Source organism: Dasypus novemcinctus, chromosome 16, assembly GCF_030445035.2.
Source record: "Dasypus novemcinctus isolate mDasNov1 chromosome 16, mDasNov1.1.hap2, whole genome shotgun sequence".
Lineage (NCBI taxonomy): Eukaryota > Metazoa > Chordata > Mammalia > Cingulata > Dasypodidae > Dasypus > Dasypus novemcinctus.
Window position 1 is genome coordinate 59,379,343 of NC_080688.1, and position 14,038 is coordinate 59,393,380.

Below are 14,038 nucleotides of genomic sequence, written 5' to 3' on the forward strand. Positions count from 1 at the left end.
CTATAGAATTGTCTGAACGGTAACTGATGATGTCAGCCCCCTGTAAGTATTCAGCACACATAGGAGGAAGGGCATGCTCACGTTTTAAAACATTTACTCTGGCTTCTATGTGAGAAAGCCAGGGAAACTATGTGGCCTTTTGTTGCAGATAAGAATAGGACAGCACAAATTACTAAAGGAAAGTTTTAGAAGTGGTAAAATACACTAACTGCTTTAAAGATAAAGCAATATGGACTTGCTAGTGGATTGGATGCAAAGTGTGAAGAAAAGAAAGGAATCAACAATTTGACCTGCACCTCTGGACGGATGATGTCATTTATTTAGGTTAAAAATAAAAAGGATGCGTGAAGTTTGGAAGAAAAATCAAGAATTCTATTTGGGATGTGTTAAGACTAATGCATAGCTATTGTGTATTTATGTGACTGTCAAGTAAGCAGATATCTACTGCTCAAAAAAGAGACTTCTAGACAGCAGATAGCTCTTAAATTCACCTATTGTTTACCCTGAAAAGATCTTAGTTTCCTGTGGGTTTATTTGACTTTCTCAGACTTTGAAATCACTCCCATTCTTTCTTAAATGAAAAAAGAAAGACTTTCTGACACCCAAGGAAAGATAAAGAACACTAGAATTTTCTAGTGCTCTTCACTTCTATAATCTGCACAAGAAATTCCAACACGATTTTGTAAAAAACGTATTTCTTCTGGATCTTTACTCATTTTAGAAACAATTATCTTATATCTCTTCAATATATGTTTATTAAATATCCCCTGTGACAAGTTAACTGTGATCATGTTCTGGTTCTTCTCCCCACATTTATTCCAGGAAGATAGAGTTGGCAGTGAAATGAATTACTCATTTCTGGTTTACAAACCCAGGTATGGATATTTTAGAAAGGGAACTGAGTTTGGGGACAGTGATGTTTCTTAAATACCACAGAAATGACCATCTTTTCCACCTATATTTGTACCTGATTTTAATCTAATCAATACCAAATGATTACTGGATGGTTTATACTGATTGGCATATATATCAAACAGAAGCTATCCTGTAGGATATTTTACGTTTTTTTCTCTAAGTTCCCTGACAGTTCTGTCCACCCTGAAGAAATTGAGTAGATTATTGCCCCAATTTTTGAATCTTAAGGTTTTAAATCCTTAATCAAAATGACACTTTAAAAGTTTGATGTGTGTATAATTATCCCTACAAACAAATGATCCCCAAAGTGCCTTTACTATTAAATAAAATCCAGGGAATTTATAGTTTATAGGGTAGTCATATTCACACACTTCAAATTAATCACAAGAAATAAATGGGAAATCTTGAATAAATTCTTTACCCCACTATCTATGTTAAGTAATGAGTTTCAAATATGATTGCACAGTGGAATCTGGGGAGAGTTAAAAATTACTGGTGCCTGGGACCCAATCCCCAGGGAATCTGAATTAATTGATTTCAGGTGCAGCATTCACACTGGGTTTTTAAAAGCTCACCAGGAAATTCCAATATGCAACAAAGCTTTAGAAGCACTGTCCTGAGGCTCTTTACTGTCAAAGGGCATCATGGTGAAAAAATGCACATATGTTCTAGCAGGAGATGCCCAAGTACTGTATGTGAGAGTTAATGACTGTGTTCTATTGTTCTTGGATAGTATCTGTGCAGAATCCATGAATTCCCTTTTTGCTGAGCTGCATCTATAATGCAACCACCATAAAATGTGTATTTTGGTAATAGTCTCTTTCTGGAATTTCTTTTGAAACCCCTCTGTTTTGAAATTCCCATCCTCAGATACCCTGGGGTTCCTTCCTCACATATTCAAAACTTATCTGTCCATTTTCTAAGGTGGATAGGGGAGGTTTGGCAGTGGATGGGGGTGAAGGTGGGGCAGCAATGTGCGTGGGGTGGATGGTCTTGGAATCTGAGTGTAAGCAGGGTTGGAGGGATGGATTGGGCTATCTATAGAGCTTGGGGAAGGGCTGGAGGAAGAAACAGATGAACTCTGGGGAGGTAGAGAACTCTGGTTGAGAATACAATTGTGGGAGTGTTTTTTTGGCAACTATGGCTGGGGAGGGTCACTGCTGCATGGGGTCAGTGATAGGGGGATTTGTGGGGAAGGATGCACCTGGACATGCCTTAATGGAATGTGAATCTGTTCATGTGGTCATAGAGTATTATGTCAATGGCTGGAGACCCACACAATAACCAACAAAATATTAAATTCCCATCTTAAGGAATCCTGCTATGTTCTCTAGTAGAGTGGCAAGAATCTCTAGAGTACATAGGCAGTGCCGAATAGAAGAAAATGGAATATGCCAAGCCCTCCATATTAATGCTTATACTTATGAGTCTTACACTTATAAAATTAAAATAGCCTAATAAGGGAAGCAGACTGGCTCAATGGATAGGGCGTCCGCCTACCACATGGGAGGTCCGTGGTTCAAACCCTGGGCCTCCTTGACCCATGTGGACCTGGCCCAAGCAGTGCTGATGTGTGCAAGGAGTGTCCTGCCACGCAGGGGTGTCCCCTCCGTAGGGGAGCCCCATGCACAAGGAGTGCACCTCGTAAGGAGAGCCACCCAGCATGAAAGAAAGTGCAGCCTGCCCAGGAATGGCGCTGCACACACGGAGAGCTGAAACAACAAGATGATGCAACAAAAAAACAAGATACAGATTCTGGATGTTGCTGATAAGGATAGAAGCATTCACAGAGGAACATGCAGTGGATGGACACAGAGAGGAGACAACTTAGGGGGGCAGGGTGGGGAGAGAAATAAATTAAAAAAAAAATAGCCTAGTAATAACCTGAAATTTAACTCCTGAAAACCTTCTTGTTACTCTAAGCCAAACTCAGCAAATAAACTCCTCGCCAGCGTGGGACATGACTCATGGGGATGAGCCTGACTGGCATGGAGGTATTATTACCAATAACCGAACAGCAATACATTTGGAAAAAGACCTTGATTAACAGGAGGAATAATTAAACACAAAAGTGTTTTAGCTGCTAAGAGATTTCAAGGCAGATTATACTGACAAAGTAAACAAAGCCTCAAACAATAAACAGAGCTCCCAAAGATCTAGAGACACCCGGACACTCTAGGCAAGGCATACAACCCCATGAAATCGCCATCCTGATTTTGATCTGCCTTACCTTGGAATACATGGTAACCTGTCTCCCCAATATATCAGAGTTAGACTCATTTATAATTTCCCTACACATGATTTTCTACCTTTTACTTGAACCCATAATTAGCAGTATAACAATTAAATGTATGTCCCAGAGACTTAAATCTTCCAACTGTTTGTGTGCTGGTTGAGCCCTGAATCTCAGCAGGTTGTAGTTATCACTTTATTCTCCAGTTCATCAGACTTATCCAGGACAACTAACAAAATGATGATGATGAGCAACCCCCATCCCCGAAATCAAAGAATATGTATCACTGCAAGCAAAACAGTTCCTTCTATCTACCCTGCAAAATATAAGCCCCCTCTCAGTCTGAAGCAGAGTGGGCATCATCATCACTAAATCCTCAAGATAGAAGAATGAATAAACATAAGGGGGGAATGCAACCATGGACCAAAGTAGACTGATTATGATTGTAGTAGTGGAAGAATTTGTGAATTAGTCAGCCAAAGGGATGCTGATGCCAAGTACCAGAAATCTATTGGCTTTTATAAAGGGTATTTAATTGGGGTAAAATTTTACAGTTGCAAGGCCCTGAAGAGTCCAGCTCAAGGCTGCTTTCACACCAAAGTCAGCTGCCACATGCTGAAGCAAGATGGCGGGTGATCTCTGCCTGGTCTCTTGTTCTTCTTCCTTTTAAGGCTCTGTGGATCCAGCTTCTTCTGATCTTAGCTGTAGGCTGGCTCAGGGCTTGTCTCTCAGTGCTTCCTATATCAGTCTGGGATAGAATTCATTTCTCTCCAGGTTTTATCAGCTGCTCAGCTGCTCTGTTCTCTTCAGCTGCAAACTATCAGGTAAATGGCTCATCTCATCCCAAGGTCAAACACGACAGAGTTATCTCCTCTTCCATGTGTCTTCTTCAGTGAGTGGCCATTTATATCAGCCCACCAAGGGGGCTGGGACTCAACCTGAGTCATGCCCTACTGATGTGGTTGAATCAAAAGCTCTAATCTTAACAGATAATTTAATCAAGACATGTTAGTTGAATCTAATGCATTCAAAGGTTCTCACACCCAGAGAAATAGACTAGTTTTCAAACATAATCTCTCTTTTAGGGATTCATAAATAATCTCAAACTGCCACAACTTGTAACATTGATATAAAGATAGTAGTCATCAGAGGTTCTGAGGGGAAGAAGAGGGAAGAATAGGTGGAACATGGAAGCATTTTTAGGCATTAAAATTGTTCTGCAAGACATTGCAATGATGGATACAAGCCATTATATATTTTGTCAAAACCTATAAAAGTATATGGTGCAAAGAGGAAAGCATAATATAAACTAAAGACCATGGTTAGTAGCAATGCTTCCATATTTGTTCATCAATTGTAACAAATGTACCACACTAATGTAAGGTATTATTAATAGGAGAAAATGTGAGAGGGGGAAGGGTGAAGATATATGGGAATCTCCTATGCTCTCAATGTAACTTTTCTCTAATCTAAAGCTTCTTTAAAAATTAATTTTAAAAAATGTATTTGTCCATTTCTTACAGCTTTCCTTTTTTAAATCAAAGTATGTAGATAATTAGCCATTTTATATAAAATCTAACATTAGCTTAGGTGACAGTCTAAAGAAGTGAATAAATCAGATGTTAATTAACCAAAAATATCTTCTGAAGGACAATAGTTTTCATTTGGACAACAAATATAAAGTGGCTACCTTAAACGAGATGAATGAAAAAACGAAAAATTCCACACAATGCTTTTAAGGGGAGGCCCATAGGAAAGGCCAGCAGTTTTCCTCTTGGGCATTATCTACACATTCTCAAGGGTTTGCAAACTCTCTAAGATGATATTTTAAGGTTTTGTCCCTATTTTGATAATAATATGTGCTCACAAAATTAATACAAACATATTCTGCATTATCTGGGTGAACACTCTACAACTGGGATTTTGCCTGCTCTTGATTTATGTTTACAATAGTACTCATGTCATGTACTACTTTAGTTGTTCCTGAATCAGGAAAAAAGGGAAAATATGTAGCTGTTGGGGCCTTTCGAGAAGAAAGTTCAAAGAGCACCAGTTTGCAGGTTTCTTAGTAAGTAGAAACTAGAATATAATGGGAAAACTGAGTTTCCACACAGCACAAGAAGTAAAGGCCACCAAACTGAAAAGACCCCACATCACAACTGTCAGTCCATGTACAAGAAGTAGGCAGAGATTTAGTGTCAGCTAAACAACATCATTTATTATATTAAATTGATGTCTTTAAAAAAAATCATACTAACTTTGTGGTTGTATTTTTTTTCATTTTCTTTGTAAATTTGATTTTGTTTTTTATATGTATAGAGAAAAGAATATTGTAATTCCTTTTTGTACATAGTTGTAAAAGTAAATAAATTTAAATTAACAGTGAGTTCATGAGAATAATATTTCCTTTAACAGAGTTTAATACCCAAGCGAATTTTGGAAAATACTGACGTTGTAGCAAGATAGATTTGACTTTTATCTTGATTACACTACTTAGTAGGTGTGACAACTTGGCCGTTCCTGTAACAGCTTTGAGCCTCAGCTTTCTTATCAATAAGTTGGGAAGACTCATTTACATATGATGTCCCCAGATTTTCATCATTCATCCAGATTCTCTCCTATACTTAATAGCCATCATATACCATGCCCCCTAACGACTATTTCCACCTGGGTATCTCAAAAGGACTTCTAGCCCAGTTTCCTGATTTCCTAACTCAGTGAATGATACCACCATTTACCAAGTTTCATCACAGACCTTTCATTTTCCCTCTTGTCTTACATGTTAGACTTTCTGAGGTGCTTTGCACTTGACTTAATAACTTTTGATTCCACACTGCTACATGGCTATATTCGCTATATTCCCATTGCTTCCATCAATGTTCTTGGATTATTGGAGCAGTACACAGGGAGCCTCTAGTCTTGTTTATGTTTAATCCATTCTCCATGATAAAGGCAGATTTTTTTGTTTTTGTTTTTGAGGTACCAGGGTCTGGGGAATTGAACCTGGGACCGCATATTTGGGGAAGCTGGCACTCAACCACTGAGCCACATCAGTTCCCCTGAGTTGGCTTTTTTGGTTTGTTTGCTTGTTTTTTGCCCTTTTGTTCTTAGTAGTCATGGGAAACTGAACCTGGGCCCTCCCATGTGGGAGGCAGGCATCCAACTCCTTGAACCACATCTGCTTCCAAGATTGAATTTTGAAAGGAAGACTCTGATCACACCCTATTTATACATCTCCAGGGCTATAGCTTTCAGAATATGTAGCTTAATTTCTCACTATGACTTTCAATGTTCTTTCATGTTCTAATCTCTGCTTACATCTCCAGGATTATCAGCCTTATTTCTTGCCTATTTATCCACACATCTTCAACTTTTGATTATTAGTTGCAGTTTTAAAAATGTGTCATTCTTTCTCTTGTCCTTTGCACATAATGTGTTTCTGATTCCTGGAATACTCACTCTTGCTCCCTATTCTTCCTGATTTTTGCCTCCTGAATTCATCTGTGAAGACTCAGTCTTTCCTGACCTTCAAAAACCAGGTAAAATGGAGGTGAAGAAGGTCAACCACCACACCAGGGAGCCAAGAGTGCCTACAACTGAAAGCAGGAGGATTGCATCCAGCATCCATGTGGAATCTAAGTCCCCTCTTGATATAGATGTGGAGTGGACACAACCATTCCAAGGTCCACAGGATGGAGGAATAAAGTATGGATTGGAGTGGACTTACTGATATTCTATTCATGAACTGCTGTGATTAGTAATCAAAGAAAATGTGGCTTTGGTGTGGAGAAAGTGGCCATGGTGGCTGCTGGGGGTAGGGAGTGGGAGGAAGAGATGAGATGTGGGGTCATTTTCAGGACTTGGAGTTGTCCTGGGTGGTGCTGCAGGGACAGTTTCTGGACATCGTATGTCCTCCCATGGCCCACTGGATGGAATGTGAGGGAGTGTAGGCTATGATGTGGACCATTGACCATGACGTGCAGCGGTGCTCAGAGATGTATTCATCAAATTCAATGAATGTCTCATGATGATGGAGGAGATTGTTGTTATGGGGGGAGGAGTGGGGTGAAGGGGGTGGGGGGTATATGGGAACCTCATATTTTTTTAATGTAATATTAAAAAAATTAAAAATTAAAAAAAAATTTAAAAAACAGGTAAAATGCCCCTCCAATACCACCTGCATATACTCTGTCTTTTGCTTTGTGTACCCATTACCTTATTATTATAATTAATTCCTTACTTGCTTACAATGATATATTACATTTTACTGTGAGCTATTTGTAAAAGATTCTTTCGTATTCATAGCTATATTCCCAGGGCCTTTTACACATAGTAGTTTTTAAATAAATTTTTGCTGTTGAATGAATTTCGGTACAAAGCAGGTGGTTTTATAAGCTGTATCTTTTCTCTAATTATACACACAGTATTTTAATTTATACTTTTTTTGGGCAATATTTTTCATGTGCATTTTATCTACTTGTGAAGCAAAGCTTCCTTTTATGTTTTTTAAAATACCCTGTGACACTTGGGATAGTTTGAAACTTGCAGTAGTTGCCTAAAATTCTTACTAGTTAAAGGATAATTAAATTAATTAAAATGCCAGTGAAATTATAGATACATCCATTAAAATGATTTCCTGAAGCTGTTCAGACAAAGATACTAGTTCAGTGACTAAATATTTAATCATCTGATTAAGTATTTTTACATCACTTAATTCTTATGGTATAAGAGAAAAGTACTCTTTGAGCAGAAAGACTCTCACTCTGGAAATTAAAATTAAGCAGTCACTAAAATAATGCTCAAATATTAGGCAGACATCATTTTGGGTACTTTATGGTTAACCAAGTCCAGAAAGAACCCATCTCCTTAATATTACCTTTTCCAGCAGCTTTTTGTTTGTTTTATTAGAGATCACAAATGGAATTCATGAACTCTTCAGTGATATTTCTATTCATGAAATATAAAAATAACAATAGCAATGAAAACAATAAGTAATAATAACTGTAAAAGTTTTTCATATATTAGCAACTGGACTTGTGTCCTTATGTAGCCAGGGGCCTTGTATCAGAAATATTTGAGAAGGGAAATAGAGAAATCAGAAACCATTTGATTCCTTTGTCAGAGAAAGCTAAGTGATGATAGCTAATTAGTATTAACAGCTGGTAATTACACTGTATTACATAGCCCAGAAAGTGAGTGTGATCAGCATTTCAATTTTCTTTTTCCATGTTATTCTCTGTATATAATGCCACTTTGAAAGGAAACTTAAAAAGACAATTCTCAGAGGATTCCATATTGTTTAGAATAATGAATGCACAGACTTAACAATCTATAATCCTTTATTTATCATATGGTTATAAAGTACCTACAATTCTGTCTCCATATTTCATGTATTTAAGCCTATTAATTCTCCATATATTTGGAAATAATATAATTTTATGGCTCAAAGAAAATATAATGGGAATTTAAAAATACTCAAAGCAAAATGACAACAACAATACTAAATTTAAAAACTTGTGGGATGCAGCAAAAATAGTTCCTGGAGAAATCTATCATGTTAAAAGTCTATGATAAAAAATAAGTAAAACTTACAATTTACAAGTAACAACCTAACCTAAGAAGATGAAAAATAAGAGCAGAATAAATTCACAGAAAATAGAAAAGGATTAAAAATGGAGGAGAATTTGTCAAAATTAAAACAAATAATAGCATGGACAGAATCAAATTCAAAAGCCAACTTTGGAAAAGCTAATAAAGGAGATTAATCAATAAAAAAGAAACAAGATTGAAAAATAGTACCTGATGATACATACAGCAGAAATTAAGAAAACAGAAACAGAAATGTGAATAATTCTATGGCAATAAATTTGAAAACTTAGACGAAAATTGAAAAATTAAAAAAAAAAACTTACCAAAAATTATCCAAGACAAAATAGACCATTCTAGCATCATCAAAGAAATTCAATCAGTAGTTTAAAATCTAATTTAAAAAAAAGATTTTTTTTCAGATGGCTTAAAATATCAAGGAATGAATCGGTCAATACTTAAAAAAATATTCCAGTTGACAATTTCCAACTCATATTATGAGACTTTTATGATAGTGATATAAAAATCATACAAGAAGAATATTGAATATTCAAGAATATTGAATATTGAAAATGAAAGGGTTTTTGAGTATCTCAAGCAAGCCTCTGAAAGCTATTTTCTAAAAGGCCTATAAAGCATGTTTTTAAATTATGTCTCCAATCATTACAGCACCACTAGGATAAGGCTGTAGCTTTCCAGAGTTTTGAGAGAGTTTAGTCATTACATGAAGTCACTATCATCTTGTGGCTTACGGGTTAAATCTATATCATTAATTTGTCTCCAATTAACAGTACAGCTTATTTTATAAACAAAATAGGAAACTAAGGAAGAGGAAAGAGAAAATATAAAGAAAATTAGCATCTAAGCAAAGGCAAACAATTTTAGGCCCAAACAGGAGGAAAACAAATGCTTACTGGGCAATTGTTAAGTTCCACAGACGGTTCTAGACACATGAACTATGATATCTCATTTAATTTTCACAGTCTTATATGTCAAAGTCAACTATCCTTTTTGTATAAATAAAGAAACAGGTTTTGGGAGACTAAGTTATTTGTCTAGTATTGCATAGCCTTTAAATAAATAATAAAGCTACAATTAAAATTTAAGTATATTTGGCTTTAAAAGCCATGGCTATTTTGTGTTGTACTGATATGTTTATTTATGTGTCATAGATGACTAGAATTTTGAGACCAGAAAGGAAAGGCTATATTTTTAGTATAGTGAAACTCACAAGTATTTAATATTGATTAATCTTTAACCTTTCTCCAATCTTTGATATTGGAATCATATATAAACTATTAAACCTGATGAGCTTAGGACCAAAAAAATATGATTTACAAAAAAAGTTGCAAAGATAGTACAAAGAGTTCCCTTATAATCCTCACCCATTTTCCTCTCACGCTAACCTTTTATATTACCAGGGTACATTTGTCAAAACTAAGAAACCAAGGTAAAAAAGAGAGAAGACACACATACACATTATGAATATCAGGAATGATAGAGGCTATGTCACTACAGACCCCACAGACTTAAAAGGATAATAAAGGAAAACTAGGGAACAACTTTAAAACATAAATTAAAAAACTTAAATAAACCAATTTCTAAAAAAACACAAATAAACAAAGTTCGCCCAAGACGAAAATGTATAACCTTATTATTCTAATATAGTTAAAAGGAAAGAAAAGAAAACAAGTAAAAAACCTTATGAAAACTATCCAGGCCCAAATTCACTGGTGAATATTTAAAGAAAAAAAACCATCCTTTTTATACTTCTATTAATTCTTTTACAGAAAATAGAAAAGGAGGGATTTTTTAAATTTTATGAGGCCAAAAGCTGGCAAAGATAGAGCTAGAAAAGAAATATTGAAACCAATATTTCTCATGAATAAAATAAAATCCAGAAATATATTAAAAATAAACTGCACTTAAGTGGAATTCATCCTGGGAATGAAGGCTGTTTTACAATAATGGAAAATCAATCAAGGCAATCCTTCAAATTAACAGACTTATAAAGCAAAATGAAATGATTATATCCAATTATGCAGAAAAAGAATTGATAAAATTCAACATTCATGTATGATAAAACTCAGCAAATTAGGAATAGAAAACTTCCTTTGCCTGACAAAGGGCGTCTACTTATATCGCACACTTAATCATGAAAGAGTGAATACCTTCCCACTAAGCCAGGAATTCTTAACCATTTTGTTCCATAGACACCTTTGCCAGTCAAGTGAAAACCACGGATTCCTTCTCAGAATGTAGTGGCAAATAGTTTTATGACACTCAACATCAATATTTTCTTTTCTTTTAACTATGTTAGAATAATAAGGTTATACGTTTTCTTCTTGGGTGAGCTTTGTTTATTTGTGATTTTTCAGAAATTGGTTTATTTCATTTAAGTTTTTTAATTTATGTTTTTTAAGTTTGGCAAACTTTTAGAAATTCAAGTTTTTCCATGATGTCATCAAACCCTCTCTCCATTCCTTACCAACCTTCTTGCAGACAGAACACACTATGTTGAAATAAAAAATCATACTAAGTCCACATTATACTGTGTATTATTTAACATATATATCACACCCACACTAACACATTCCCACAAGAATAATGTTTTTTTAAATTTTCAATTCAAACTTATCCCCTGAAATCTTTCCACAGACCCCTTGGGGGTCCATGGACCCTGGGTAAGAACCCCTGCTCTAAGCTGAAGAAAAAACACAATGAAATAAGAAAGGAAGTTCAGAATTATTTTCTCATTATAATGACAATGGAATTGGTGTTCAGATAAATGAAGAAGAACCAGTGGGAATTCCGGGAGTCAAACCCAGGGTCCTCACTGTAAGTTAATTGCAAAGGAAAAACGTGCCAACAAAGAGTGATTAATTCCTTTTGAAAAGCACGAGTAGAAGACCGCCTTGTGCCAGTCTTTTGGGGAGAAGACATTGCCTGATGATGCCTTGATTTCTTGATGATGCCTTGATTTCGACACTTTCATGGTCCCAGAATTGCATACTTTCAACCCTTAATAAATCTCCATAGTAAAAGCCAACCCATTTCTGGTATACTAACTTGGCAACCTTTAGTAAACTATGTCAGGAAGGAATTTCAATGTGTGGCACTCAATAGAGAACATATACCTATGCATGTGTGTGTGTATTTTTGTTGAATAAATGAATGACTAAAGAGAACTGTTAAGATAGAACAGAGAGAAACTGAGTAATTTAGAATCACATGATAATCATCTTTCTGCAAAGCAAGCCAACTCAATAGGTAGAGTATAAGATCTGGAACTGGAGACTTGAAAATATTCAAATGATGTATTTATCCATAGCTTCCAATACAGGGGGTAAGGGGGGTGGGAAGTAACTTCAATCTTTATCTCTATCATCTAACAATATTTCCTGAAGAAATGGTCATTGGAAGGAATCAAGGCATGGATATTTACACTGTCATCATCCATTGGGGCCACATTTAGTTGGTTCTCTTTACTATACACAGAATGATCTTTCCAACTGCACATCTGATCATGATACATCCTGACTTAAACCCATTTAATGACTTCTTGTTGCTCTTACGATAAAGGCAATACTCCCTAAGAGATCTACAAGAACTTTCAAGGCCTGCCTTTTGTACACAATCTAGCAATCATCTCTCTCCATACTTATATTTTAGAAAAATGCTGATTTTCATCTTTAAAAACCATATATCTGATTTACCTAAAACTTTATTAGACTTGCTTTGGAGGCTCTTCTAAAAGACCTAGATGGCCATTCTTTTCCTTAAACTTCCTGTTAAGAAAACATGTGCTTCTGTATATACACATGTGCATGTAGTGCACACACACACACAAAGAAACAAATAAACAGGTTAATTAATTAATTTACAAAAAATAGGGAGGAAGAGGAGGAGGAGTAAAATTCAAGGACCTGGGAAGTAAAGAACTATTAACCACATATACAGAAGTGCAGAGTGAGAACAAAGTCTATTATTGCTTTCTTTCTTCTTCCACTAATCTCCCATGAGGAAATCGAAAACAAGGTCTCAGCCATAATAACTAAGTCTTTCAGAAATATAATCAATCCAATATTTTGCCAAACACAAAATTTAATTGGAAAAGTAAATTATTTTGTATTATAAAGAAGATTATTTTGAAAACCATTTATATACTAATTAGAACTCTAATTAGTTTTCTATAATGAGAAAATAAGTGATGAAAATTTTATTTCTCCAGAGATAGTCTGGGAATATTAGTAAGAAGTTTAGAAGCAACAATTAGGTCTCTTACTTTGGATAGGAAAATAAACATAACAGGCATTTTACGTAGCTAGTCCCTGAAATAAGAAATTAAAGACAGAAAACAGTGAAATCATTAAAAATGAGAATATTGCTATGGCTTTCATTTTGTTCTGATCTAGTACATTGCACAAAGAAATCAAAGGGAATGATGTGTCTCTTCTCCTACCAAATCAGGACCATTTTCTCTTCATGTATTTATCCAGTTCTCCTTTTTTTTTCATACCAATTTCCTCCCTCATTTTTAATCATGAACCTGCAGCGTAAGGTCAGACTTCTTTTTCTAAATCACACTGTCTACCATGACCCATATCAGTAACCACTTAGAGATGAACTACAGATCTGGTTACCTCTCAGAGAACCTACCTTTTAGCCTGGTTTTGACAATGGTGTTATTCATGCATTTTTCAGAACTTATTTTTGAAATGTTCAAAAATATCTATTCTCTGCTTTAACCTTGCTTCCCTACTCACATTCAAACCCATCTAGCAGTTTTTCTGACCTCTCAATTTAATCTTTTTTGCACCTAAAGTGACCTCTTTCTTCACTTATATTTATCCATGTTCCACACAGCCTTAAGTTGTAATTTGTGTTGCTTCTCCTCCATTTATCCTTCTTGTACTGGAATCATATTAATCTTTCCCTTCTCAATATTCTTACTGCATGATTATTATTAAACACAATGGCCCTATCTACTTATTTACTCAGTTACAAATATGCTCAAATTTACCTACCCACCTAGATGATAACTTATCCTTAACTGCACAGTGTCAATTGAATCCACTGAACTTCCTTTGAGTCAAGGCCACTCATGTTTCTGAGACACTCAGGGCAAGGATGGTAAATACCAAGAGCATCACCACCATTCTCTGCAGAGATTACTTTGCAGATGCAATTATACTGCTAGGACCTTGGAACAACCCATCCCTCCATTTCTCTTCCCAAACCTCCACCCCCAAAGATACACACAAACACCCATTCTCTCTCCTCATACAAACTCACCCAAATAGG

At 35.7% G+C, this 14,038-nt stretch overlaps 1 long non-coding RNA gene across 1 annotated transcript in view; it reads left to right on the top strand.

Annotated features, from left to right (window-relative positions):
- Window positions 1–14,038, top strand: part of LOC131273683 (uncharacterized) — a 314,969-nt gene that overhangs the window by 246,500 nt on the left and 54,431 nt on the right. The gene's annotated exons all lie outside the window — the stretch shown is intronic.